We start from the raw sequence: 12,914 nt of genomic DNA, 5'->3' as shown, positions 1-12,914 counted from the left end.
TGTTGATTCACCAAAGCAGAAAACAAATACATAACAAAGACAGAAATCAATGAGTCGAGTCTTGAAATCCATCCTGCAGTCGCACCCATGGTTTCAATTTTTATTCCTCGCACACGCAGTCCACACAACTCCAGACTAATTTCAGGTGACAAAGACTAAAAACGTTAGCGCCTGCACACAGAGATCTACATTCCTCAAAACTGCCATGTCGTCAATCTCACGCTGACAGTAATGATTCTGAGACTCCGCCATTTTAAGACATGTAATTTAAAGAAAAAATGAGTTTGAGCAGGAGGGGAAAAAAGGACCGTCGACAGAAAAGAGGCAAAGAAAGGGGGATAAGAAAGAGTGAGAAGGGTGTTGTGAATCATTAGTTTGATGCGAACACTGCTGTTCCAGGACTAATTGAGTATCAGAGCGAACCGTGGGCGGGCCAGCTTCAAAGCTGCTGACGCGCAGGTGGGTGGCTGTGAGAGGTGAAGTTAACAAAAATGGAGCCATGCGGCGGTCCCTGATGTTAAACGAGTCGCAGGCCCGAAGCATCAGAGGACACGCTGAAGAAGGAGGCAAAGAAGCAGCGAGGGGCTCAAGATCTGTCCATGGAGTCTAAAATTTCCTCTCAGAGCTGAACGATTCACACATCAAATTGAAAGGGATTATGGAAAAAATAAATATTTTATCGGTGAGCATAGACATCTTCAAAGCCTCTTTTGGTGAGATTTCCTGATCCCACAATCCTAAAAAGGTTAAGTTTCTCTAAAGTACATGTATCAGAGTAAGGGCCGGATAATAATGGGTAATTATATCCGACCCTCCAGATCTTGGTATTTTATTGTTATTAATGCCCCGATGTTACATTGTGCCTACTTATAACATGTATAATTTAGACAAAATATATTTATTTTAAAGTTACGCTTTTAAATTTTAAAAAATTGTTATTTACTAAGTTTATTTAGTCAATTTTGGAGTTTAGCTAATATATCAGCTACATGCTAGCTGTTTGGCCATTTTAGACTTAAAAAAATGTAGGCTATTTTGGGGTTTAGCTAATATTTACATGCTAGCTGTTTTGGCTAATTTAGGTTTTTTCATTTTTTTTTAGGCTTTGAAGTTTAGCGATTATTTTAAGCTACATGCTAGCTGTTTTGGCCATTTTAGACTTTTTCAATAAAAAAATTAGGTTATTTTGGAGTTTAGCTAATATAACAGCTACATGTCAGCTGTTTAGGCTATTTTAGACTTAAAAAAAATGTAAGCTATTTTGGAGTTTTGCTAATATTTACATGCTAGCTGTTTTGGCTAATTTAGGTTTTTTTTCATTTTTTTTAGGCTTTGAAGTTTAGCGATTTTTTTAAGCTACATGCTAGCTTATTTGGCTAACCTAAGTTTCTTTTTTGTTTGTGTTTTAGGCTAATTTAGCATTTAGCTAATATTTTAGCTGGCTATCAGCTACAGCACTTTCAGCTATTATCTTCAGAGTTTTCAGCTATCAACTTCAGCGTCTTTAGCTATTCGTTTCAGTGATTTCAGCTATTAGCTTCAACGTTTTCTGTTATCAGCTTCAGCATTTTTCAGCATCTTCAGCTAACAGCACTAGCATCTTCTGCAGCCAAATTCATCTTACAGCATTCACGCTAGCATTATCGCAGGTGTTGCTATATATCTAGTTCATAATTATGTTAAGAAATTAAAATTTAAAGCTTTAAAATTTGATTTTTAGTGTTCAATTAACGTTTTTTCTGTTTGACCCGCGACCTAAGGCATGTTTTGGATTTTGATCGATTGTGCGATTGAGTTTGACGCCCCTGCTCTAAGTAAAACGTGGAACTTTAAGGAGCCCTATAGGATCGGAGAGACTCAACGGTCACTTGATGGGATTTAATTTTATAGTGTATTCTTTCACACAGCTTAATTATAGAGCTAATGCTCATCAGAGAGCTGCTTAGATTGTTTACTGCACAGTAATTACCCCTGAAGCAACAATCAGCCACTTACTGTTATGCGTGTTGCTTTTTAGTGTTCAGAAGGAGCCAGCAAATCTTTAAATCTCTGTCCTCAAAACAGTTTTTCTTCTTGTATGAGTTTGTTGAGGATCTTTAGAAATGTTTTTTTATTTCCAGACTCCTACGTGAATCTGCTATTTTCAACACTTACCCTATTCTGCATTCAACACACCCTCTAAAACTGAATTTCAAATTCATGCATATTTCTCTTGAATTTCTCGGCTCTTCGTGTTTTTTTCTTTTTTTTTCCTGTCTGCACCTCTTCCAAGTCAGCTGCTGGGCTGCAGCCAAAGCAATTCACTTCAGGCATTAATGGGTCCCAGACACATCCCAGATGATGGGAATGTATTTTCTGAGTCCTCACCGTTGCACCCAGTGGTAGTTGCTGGGTCCAGCACCAAACTCCGTTTGTGGAAGGAGGAGACCACCTTCCCATCCTTCTTTCTATGTAAACCTAACTATTTTTCCAAGGTGTTTTACACAATGTAAAACACAGAAGTCGGAAATTTCTTTAGCTATCTTTAGTTCAGATCAAAGCGAAACAGTAACATTATGATGATTTTAAAATAACAAATTGTAACAAAAACCTAAAAAAAAGATTGATAGCTTGGTGCCGGCTGCACTATAAATACCACATTACTATTTGTGCTTTGGCAGCATTTCTCACCACACTGCTGCAGTGGGTTGAGATGTTTACTTCAATCACCCGAGATGTCACAGGTCATCAACAAATGACTTCTTATGTTTGCACTTCGATTTTTTTGAGTCCAGCTTCAACTCCAGGCCACACGTTGATGTTTCTGTACCTTTATTGTCACCATCCTCATGCTGTAATAGTAATTGTGTCCATTAAAAGTCAATAGGTTATGTATAGGTGTGTTATTGGAAAATACCACACTGAAAACTTTGGCTCGACTATGGCAGTTGTTTGTGTCACAAATTCATTCATTTTTTCATTATTTGAACAAAGAAATGCTCAAAAATGCAGTTTTAATCTTAAATTATTGTAAATGTTCTCCATCATGAACATGTTGAAAACACCAAAAACACAGTTTTCATTGGAGTGGGTATTTAAAATGAAACTGCTGTAACCCAAAAAGTGTGTGTTGATCCAAAAATGTATCAAAACATGAATGCTCGAGAATTGGGTTGAAGAAATAAAATGGTTTAAGAGTGAAGATTTGTATGCAATTTACATTATATTGTACTCTGTCACATTTTTCACTCAAAGCACAAACGTACTGTTCTAGAACCATTGACTGTCTATGAGTACTGGACTGAGTGACCCCTCCCCTCTGGGATTCCAAACAGGAAGTTCTCACTGCTCTTTAGAACTAATTATCCCGAAGACTTCTATAGAGAAATAAACAGCAATTACTCAAATATTCTATTTCTCAGAACAACAATTCCATGCTTTACTAGCTTTTTCACACGTTCTTGCTAGACCTCAATTTCTTGTGATATGTTTTCTGTAGTGGAAGGTAATCAAGTGATAAACTGACCAATCGGACGCCTCGAGAAAAGCATGTGGTCTCGAGTCGAATGTTCAAAACGTTTGATTTACAAAAAGTTTCACTTTTTCCCAAACTCGTTTTCAAGTGGTTGGAGTGTGGACTTCCAGTAAGCTCACTTCTGACTGGCGAGAATGGTCGCCATGGAAACATCGACTCAGACCAACTTGGACCAGTCAGTTGTTGCTGACGTCGTCTGGCGGCAAAAAAGCAAGCATTCATATCACAATAAAATGGGGACTCAATTAACTATTTTTCCAGAGCCGAAAGGGAACCATTTTATATGGATGATGTCACACTCACTCTGTCCAGTTCTCATATACAGTTAATGTCAAGGAGTCCAGCAAACAAATCTGATGAACATCTCTTCAAACAGGCCAAGAGTTGTGTAACTGAGAACAGAACAAGAAGCCTCACAGCATCAAGCACACTGCAGTTCGGGGTCAAATGTACTCTGCTGTGAGTGGGATGTTGATACTGATCTCACTGAGTGATTTAAAAGAGCTTTGAAATGACAGTTCAAAATCTGTGTTGGTATTTGTGAGTAGAGTTGAATAAAAAAGGTTGTTTGGTGAATTTATTAAATATCTGCAGCTATTTTCAGAGCATCTCTGCCTTAAATCACCATGTTTTATTACATTATATAATAAAAAAATGTGCTAATTAAAGATAAAGTGGCGGCTCTAATTTGTCATTTGCTGGAATATTCCATTTTCTAGCTAAAGAAACACTATGAGATGAAACTACTCTCTTCTGCTTTGACTGCTGAACGTCCGACACCTCTGAAATCAGCGGCAAAGGTTAAGTTTGTTATCCAGATCCGGTGTATTTTCATTTTTGCTGTCTGCTCCGTGGAGTTAATGTAGTGTCAAAGTTTTCCATCTTCTCTCCTGGGAGCAGATGATACATTTCCTGCGTACTTGTGAGTCCCAAAACAATTAACTTCTGGCCCGCAGAGTAATCAGCACTGCTGGCAACCGTCAGGAGTGGCAAAATACCAAAGGTAGGCAGCAGAAACTCCTCATCTTCACTCTGATTAAAGAAGGAATTGAGGGCAGAATGGCGAGTTTGAGTGGCTATCAGTCTAACCTCTATTTTGTCAAGAGTGTAATCGTGACAGAATAAATCTCATACACACTGTGGGGTTTTGACTTTAATATTTCACAAGAGCAACACTGACGAGTCTCAGCGGCTAAAAACGTTTCCTCTAAAAGGTTTCTCCGTCTCTGCATCCACACACATCCTCTCCTTCCTATTTTAAGGCTCCACGTTGATCTCTGCTGTGTTTGGATTTGATCTTCTGGGGTTGAAAGCTTGAAGGATGCACGAGAACAAAACTGGTGTTCACAAAGCTCACACACTAAAAACAACAACAAAGGTTTCCGCTTTTGTTAGTAAATGTTGGAACTAAAGCATCTGACAGGAAACTTTCAAAATAAAGTTTTAAACCACACTGCAATGAAAATTGTGTTTTTAACATGTTCCTGTGGCATTTTTGTGATGTTAAGACAATTAAGAAAAATGCAGTTTGAAGAAGCTTTTAGTTGTTATGTACAAACTACAATTGGAGGCGCTCAAGCTTCCTGCTCCGCTCCATTCTGAAACATCCACTTGCAGACAAATAGAACCATTTATGTCTTCATGTTCCTCATCTGAGCTGGAATTTGGATCAAAACTTTTTGGCTGGATAGCTCCAATACTTCTCACCATGTTTGTTGTACTGCTAATGTTAGCTTGTGGTTGTGAGGAGCTCTAAGCTAGCAGGAGAGAGTGTAAAAACAAAAGGGATGATGGGAAGTGAGTGCAGGTTTATTCCACACCAACATTACTGCCCACAACTCGGAAACAAATTTCTATGGAGGTCCTACCGCTCTGCAGAAACTATGTCCCAGGAAACAACACTTTTTTTGAGTGTTTTAATCCTTTTTGGGAATACAATATTTTTTTCTTTTTCTTTTTTTTTTAATTTGTAGGTATAGTCATAAATAATTTGAAATAAGACATTATGTCTTAATGGTGGTTCCTATATCTGTATTTCTTGATTATTCAAGAAAACCGGTTAGAGACTTGATGAATCCTTTGAGCAAAAATAATTACCGTATTACAGTATCACCTGTATGTCATAAGTGCTTGTAACTTACCACACGCACGCTTTCCATTTTTATAACATCCCTCAAGGTGGCCACAAGGAAACTCCCTTTAAGATGCAGCTGCTCCTCTCTACGACCCTCCATTAACCTGGACAACCCAAAAACCGACAGGTGTCAATCAACCTATGGGTCCACATGACGAAGGCAAACATGGAGTCAAGTGGACTTTACCAAGAACTGCTGGAGGTGACCAGGTGTTGGTTAAATTAAAATAAATATCTGAGTGACAAACCCTTTCTGGGCTCTGTCGTTTAAGAAATTACTGCGCTGATGGTTAAATTTAGCATTTCTATTTAATTTGAGATAATTTTTTCAGTGGACCGGTGACAGAGATCCTCCATGGATTTACTCAGTGGATTCTAAAAGCTTCAGAGCTGGAAAAATAACATAATTAAATTAGCCCCATAGAAAGTGATGAGGGACATTAAGCACATGATCATGCAGCCACTGGCAAAACTATTTCAGTTAATGTTTGATTTCAGCAAACGTCTGTGAAAAACAAGAAGAAAGAACATAAATTATTAATCAACAATTAAAGCCTTCTTAGCAGAGTAAAACACTTCAAAAATATTAAGTTACAGCAACTTTAAGAAAAAAAAACTGGATTCCAGGACAAGCTGCTGCACTGGGTCTTTAATTTTTCATCGAGCAGCTTAAAAATGTGCCCTTTGGCCCAACTGGAGAATCTTCACCTCGTTTTGGCTCCGTGTTGCTTCGATTTTTTCTTTGGGATGCTCAGTTTCCTGAGCATGAGAAACTGCTGGATATCACACACCAACATCTGTCTCCTTACAGCCACAAGCCCCAGAGTGCCGAGGTTTTTTTCTAGCTTTGTTCTGAAATGTCTCTTCATTTGTTTACGCCTGTAGAAAGCAGCGGTGTAGTCTGAGCACTCTCTGTAAGTTCTCACATTCACTGTAACTCTGTCGGTTCAAATTGATCCGTTTAAAAAAGTAAACCGCAAACATGAGTTTTCTTGTTTTTAGAATACGCAGGTTGGATCGGAGGTTCAATATCGCAGATATCTGAAAAGGCAAAAAAAAGTAAATAATTAAGGAACAAACTCAAAATTTATTACAAACTAAACTAGTCTTAGGGCTGCACGGTGGCGCAAGTGGTTAGCGCTCTTGCCTCACAGCGAGAAGGCCCCGGTTCGAATCCCGGCTGGGACCTTTCTGTGTGGAGTTTGCATGTTCTCCCCGTGCATGCGTGGGTTTTCACCGGGGACTCCGGCTTCCTCCCACCGTCCAAAAACATGCTTCATAGGTTAATTGGCGACTCTGAATTGCCCCTAGGTGTGGATGTGAGAGTGGATGTGTGAGTGATTGCGGCCCTGCGACAGACTGGCGACCTGTCCAGGGTGTACCCCGCCTTCGCCCTTCAGTAGCCGGGATAGGCTCCGGCACCCCCGCGACCCCGAAAGGGAAGCAGCGGTCAAGAAGAAGATGGATAAACTAGTCTTCCACTTTTTTTCATGTAACTTTGATAAGAAATCTTCTAAAAAGATTCTGAATTTCCCCCCATTTGGATTATCAACCAACTACTTTTCCCTCAAGGTTAACCTGAATGAAAAATAAAGCCATAAACATCAAAAACATTCTTGTAACCTTACTGAACATACATGAAAGTTAATTTTTGATGTTAATTCAAATCATGAAATTAATGGAAGGGGACCTGGTTGCAGACAATATGGTGCCCAGATATCATTAGCCAGAAGCAGAAATTCCACAGGTTTTCAGTTAAAGGTTCAAAGGTTAAAACGGAGAAAAATAACTGTCAGGGTCACCAGTTAAATTAGACTCTTTCTACTTTAAAGGAGACCAAAAGGAGGAGAGGGAGAACTTCTGGTTCCAGTCAAGGACTTCCTGTTCCTTTCCTAATGAAAGGGAGTCATCTTGATGTCTGCAGCCAGGTCCTCTTGGATTAATGAGAAACCTACTTTTGAACCAGCCTGCAAGTGTCTTTTGAGGAACTGTAATATTGGGCCTTAGAGTTGTGCGGGTGCTGCAGGTTTTTGGGTTTTCTAGGCCATTGGAGGGGCGTAGAGGAGCAGCCGGATCTTAAGGGAGGTGCGGTGTGTCTTGCCCTTGGGGCTTATGCGGGCACCTTAAGTGACGTCATGAAAATGGAATGTACCATTGTTCAATTCAATTTAATTCAATTCAATTCAATTTTATTTATATAGCCCAAAATCACAAAGAAAATTGCCTCATTGGGCTTGTTGTGCGTGTGGTAAGTATATCATGAAGTATTTGTAGCACTAATGAAAGTTACACACACTTATGACCTACAGGTGATGCTGTTGTGTGTTGTCAGCTGCTCTTTAGTTGTTAGTGAGGTGCACATACTGGTTCCAAGTGTGCAGGTGATACGCAAATGTCTGTGAATGTCTACACAAGGCTGTATGGAAGGAGTGCGTAGTAGGGGTGCATGTCTGGCAATACAATTCCTACCTACGATACCCATCCCAAGTAAAAACTAAATAGTATATTTGTCTGAAAACAAAAACACAACCTGGTTCTCATGAGATCCTGTGGCTGTTTTGGTCGCGGTGTAGAGCTGCTCAGAGGCTCAGTGGGCTGTGCTGCCAACCAGCTAGTTGAAAAGTAAGACGTAACTGATCAATTAAATATTGCCTTGTCAGCATTTTAAATCGATACAAGTACCGCAAAAAGAAATATTGCGATTTATCGTTGAATCGATTTTTTCCTACACCCCTAAAGCGCACTGATCACATGGTCAGCACTCCAGGCTCCTAGTGCTGAGGTAGGGGGATTAAAATAAAGAAAAATCTGTACGACACGCCTGCATCCCACTTGTTTCACCCTCACATGTTGTTTAAGGGTTCACTACAACCCGTCGCCCGCAGCATACCCATAGAAAAAATGTGCACGAACACTTTTGCTCTCCAGAATCACAAAAAAGTCTTTTATCTTGAATTTTTGTGCCTGTCTTTAAGAGATTTGCTCTTTATTTATCCATAAGGGCAGTTATGACCAACACACTAAATCTTTCCAGATTTGCTTCAGGTTTGGGAATGGAAGGTGATAGCGTACTTTCCTTTTAGCGAATTAGGAAGGATTTCTAAATTTTGGGTAATTTGAATCCATGACTTTATTGTTTTTTTATTAATCCAGTAAGCTTGTGTTGAACGTATTCCAACTGATGCAATCTGCTTTAACAAACATCAGGGACTTCTGAAGATGGCCAGTAGTCACCACTTCAACAATTGTTTCAGAAGTTGTCAGTAAGGCGCCACGCATCAGTGAGGACAACGTTCTGACAGTTTGCAGCAAACAAGCTGTAAGCTGGAAGTGAGCAAAAAAAAAGCGAACCGATAGTCACCAAAGCGCTATAGTTGTGTCTCAGATCTCAACTTGCAAGTGTTTGGTGCTTAAATCCTTGAATTGAATGGGAGGAAATGAAGGCCCGCGTTACTCCATGCTGCACGACAAATGAGTAAATAAAAACGACACGAGTCTAACTGACTTCAAAGGGATTCGTCAAGGCGCCGGTTTGTCTTTAAGCCGTTTTTCTGAGGAAATCTATTATTGAAGCTTTTAAAGAAAAGTTGTAATTCCTATATTGTTAAAAATGAACAGAAGCGAAACAAAACAATGCTATTAACACAAAAGCCTGCAGCTGCAGTTCATGTGAATACATTTATACGTCAAATCCTGATTGTTTAGCGCGAGAGAAATAAGAAAATGAGTTAAAATCCCTCAACTGGATGAAATGCCTGTCCTGCAATGACAACACTTTTCAAAGTAAACAAGCTGGAATAGCAAGATTTTTATACCAGTTCAGTCATCCTGCATTATTAATGAATATTTACATCCAAAAATGTCAGTTTCTTTTTATATCATTGTTGCTACAATTTTGTTGCTACTTGTCTGCTCAAGCTGGTACAAATAAAGCAGTTTTAAAGACAAACTAAAGCTTATCTCGCCTGGAAATCCAGCAGCATCACGGTCTGGATATCAATTATCCAGCAAAAACAAAAAAAGGTACAGTACGCTGCTTAAAAATATACTTTCAGGGCTTTTCGGTGAGCTGGAAGAGCCAAATACTGGAGCTGAAAGGTCAAAGAGCATCTTAGAGATTCCGATTTCCCTGTTAGACGTTTTGCTCTCACAAGTCTTGTGACTGCTGTTCATCTGTACATTTGAACTGTGCTGACCTTAAGAATTTCTGTTTTCCATGAGAGCATGCACATAGTTGTCCTGGCAGGACAGAACAGAGCAGATGAGCTGCTGGATGATGGTTATCTCTGAGGAAGGGAACAGAACCGCTTGTTCTGGGGGGTTTCCAGCTGGCTTCAGAGGGGCATAGATGGAGACCAGGACCTGCAGGGTTGAGTCGAGGTGAAACGGATGAGTTGACACGAACGGAGTGAGATATCCGGCCGAAGACAGGTGCAGCGACTGCATGAAACAGACGTGCACAGGTGGGTCCTTGTCTCTGGGTGGAAGCCTCTGAACTGCTGAGCCCAGACCTCGCCGTGGCCTGTCTGCTCTGGTTTGAACCGGTATCACCACCGCACACGCTCATCCACGCACAGACGAGATTCGGTTGCTCTGTGGGTGTGTCGGGCATCACACCACGAGTGCCAGGCGTGCCAGGCGTGCCAGACGTGTCAGCTGTACCAAACTAGAGCTAACGGACTCTCAATCCTGCTGAAGAGAAGAGCAGCAGTTCCAAATGTAGACCGCTGCAGAAAAAAAGACCAACATCAACTGCATGTACAAACAGCTTTGACCTTACGTTATTTTTTACTATTTCAATTTTATACTTTTCTTTCTGTTCATTTCCACAAATCAACAAAAACAAATTCCAGTACGAGGGAAAAGGAAGTGAATAAAAGGAAGAAGAATTGTTAATTTGCCTCTTTTGCATTATTTGGATAACAAATATCCACATATATACATAATATATATATATATATATATATATACAGTTTTCCCCATTTCTTTATTCATGGTTTTAGGTAGTGGTTTTTTCACGTTACTCTTCCGGTCGGTCACAAACTTTTCCGTCTTTTCCGCTTCTCCATATTCGAGAATGCGGGGTGTTCGTGGATGTCTCCAGTTCCCAACCCTCATGAATAAAGGAGGAATATTGTGTATACATCTTTGCAATATAGTGTATGTTTGTGGTTTATGCTATTGTGACATAAACCATTTAAATGATTATGTACATGGTTTACCTATTTTCTTAATTGAAAAATGACATTACTGACTATATTGTTTTGTACTTTAACCTTCTGACATAAAAAAAAACCTTAAAACTTTCTCTTTTTTGGTCATGGGATAAAATCAGAGGTAAAAAGGAAAAAAAAATGTGTAAAAAAAAGTCGTATAAATTTGCATGTAAATCAAATAAAGTAGAAGAGAAATTCAAAATGAGGTGAAAAAATAATGCAATAATGAATTATTTTAAATAAATGATATCAATATATTTTCATGTTTTTTTTTACTTTACTGCTGTACTTGCTTGAAATAAAGCCCTCCAAATTTTACGCTTGAGCCAAAATTACTCAGACATGTTAAACGTTCATCCGAATTTAATTATTTTCCATATGTAATGAAAGACGGTGGAATTTAAACACATGATCTTGATTCTGTTTTTCGACTATTCTTATACTAAAATGAGCAATCAGAGATTGTGTCGTTTTTCAGAGCTTTGTGTCACCTTTCAGTCCTGCTGGCAGCATCTGCAGAACATCTGTTCAGGTAAAAATGCAGCAGACAGGTCTTTTCTCTCTAATTTTCTGACACTTAAAGACCTTAAAGAAGATTTTTTTGTGAATTTCTTACTGAAGTGCAAAGTATAGCAAGTTTACTCCAAAACATTTTTTTTTTATTGTGCATTATCATGTTTGACAGGCGTCTGATAATATTTTGCATCTATGCTGACAGTCAGTCCTCTCACATATGATCCATCTGTGGTGACCTTTCAAACTCACTGATTGATGATTATCAGTCAAAACCCTCAGAGGGTCAGAGAACAATTTGGCTCCAATGTTCTAAGACTTAAAACCAACAAATCAAACATCAAATTGGAAAAGATAAAGATCCTCTTTCTAATGAGCTGAGCGGCAGCAGCTGATGATTTGGCTCTGATTATAAAGGATAAACAAGTTGGAGTTGTCCCGGATTAACTGAACTCGTGGCTTTTGGGGTAAAACAGGGGGCAGGTTTTGCTGGATGTGCGGGAGCTGGAGTGACTCGAGGTTTGGAGGAACATCATGATTCTCCAGCAGGAAGAAATCAGCTGCTTTGGAGCAAGTGTCTAACAGTGAGAAACTCTGAATGGAAACGCTAATGAAGGCGAATCTACGGTGGCCCTGAAGTGCAAATCCCACCAACAAATTGCTCAATGCAAAAACATCTTAAAAATCACAATGATAATTCTAAAGGCAAAAAATGAAAAATAAAAAACTTTACATTTTAGAAATCAAGACAAAATTCCAGAAACCAAACCACAATTTAAAAAATGAATGGAAATAAAAAGGAAACATTTTGGAAAAGTAATTTTAGAAATAAAAAAAGAAATGTTTGGAATAATAATTAAAAAAAAACAGTAAGAACCTGGAAAAGGTTCTTTACTTTTCTGGTAGGAACACAGAGCAGAGCCAATCACTCATCAGTAAAATCAACAAAATCATCAAAATCAGTAAATACAAATACTACAGTAAAATCAGTAAGATCAGTACAACACACATACCCTCCTATAATGCAGACAATATCATTTCAGACCTGCTGAAGCGACCAGGTTACTGTGGGACATCGCTGATTGGATGATGACGTTTGATTTTTAAAATGTGTCTTCAATGTCCATCAAATCTTTCTTATCCATCACCTCATGCCAAATAACTTTTGGTGGAAACTATTACATTTATAGTTGTCATTGTCACAAATACGACAACATTTAAATGCTCACTGGTCAGTGTATCATTCATTCTGTTTCTCAAAAATAATAAAAATATAATTTATACCCAAGAGTTCAGGAATAATACTGAATAAAATCCCATAATAACTACCTTATTGGTTTCTTTTTTTGTTTGATTCTTTAACATTTCATTTTTATTTCTGGAAATTAATCTTGTTTCCCAAAAAGCCTTTTTCTGTGTTACAGAAACTGGGACATCACTGATTGGATGATGAAGTTTGTCCATCATTTCGACCGACAGTTATTAGGTGTGAAGCGATGCTGGATATGCTGCGTACTAAACATACAGTTTTGTGAAA

This window comes from Oryzias melastigma, linkage group LG16 (genome assembly GCF_002922805.2).
Source record: "Oryzias melastigma strain HK-1 linkage group LG16, ASM292280v2, whole genome shotgun sequence".
NCBI lineage: Eukaryota > Metazoa > Chordata > Actinopteri > Beloniformes > Adrianichthyidae > Oryzias > Oryzias melastigma.
This window is presented reverse-complemented; position numbering follows the sequence as displayed.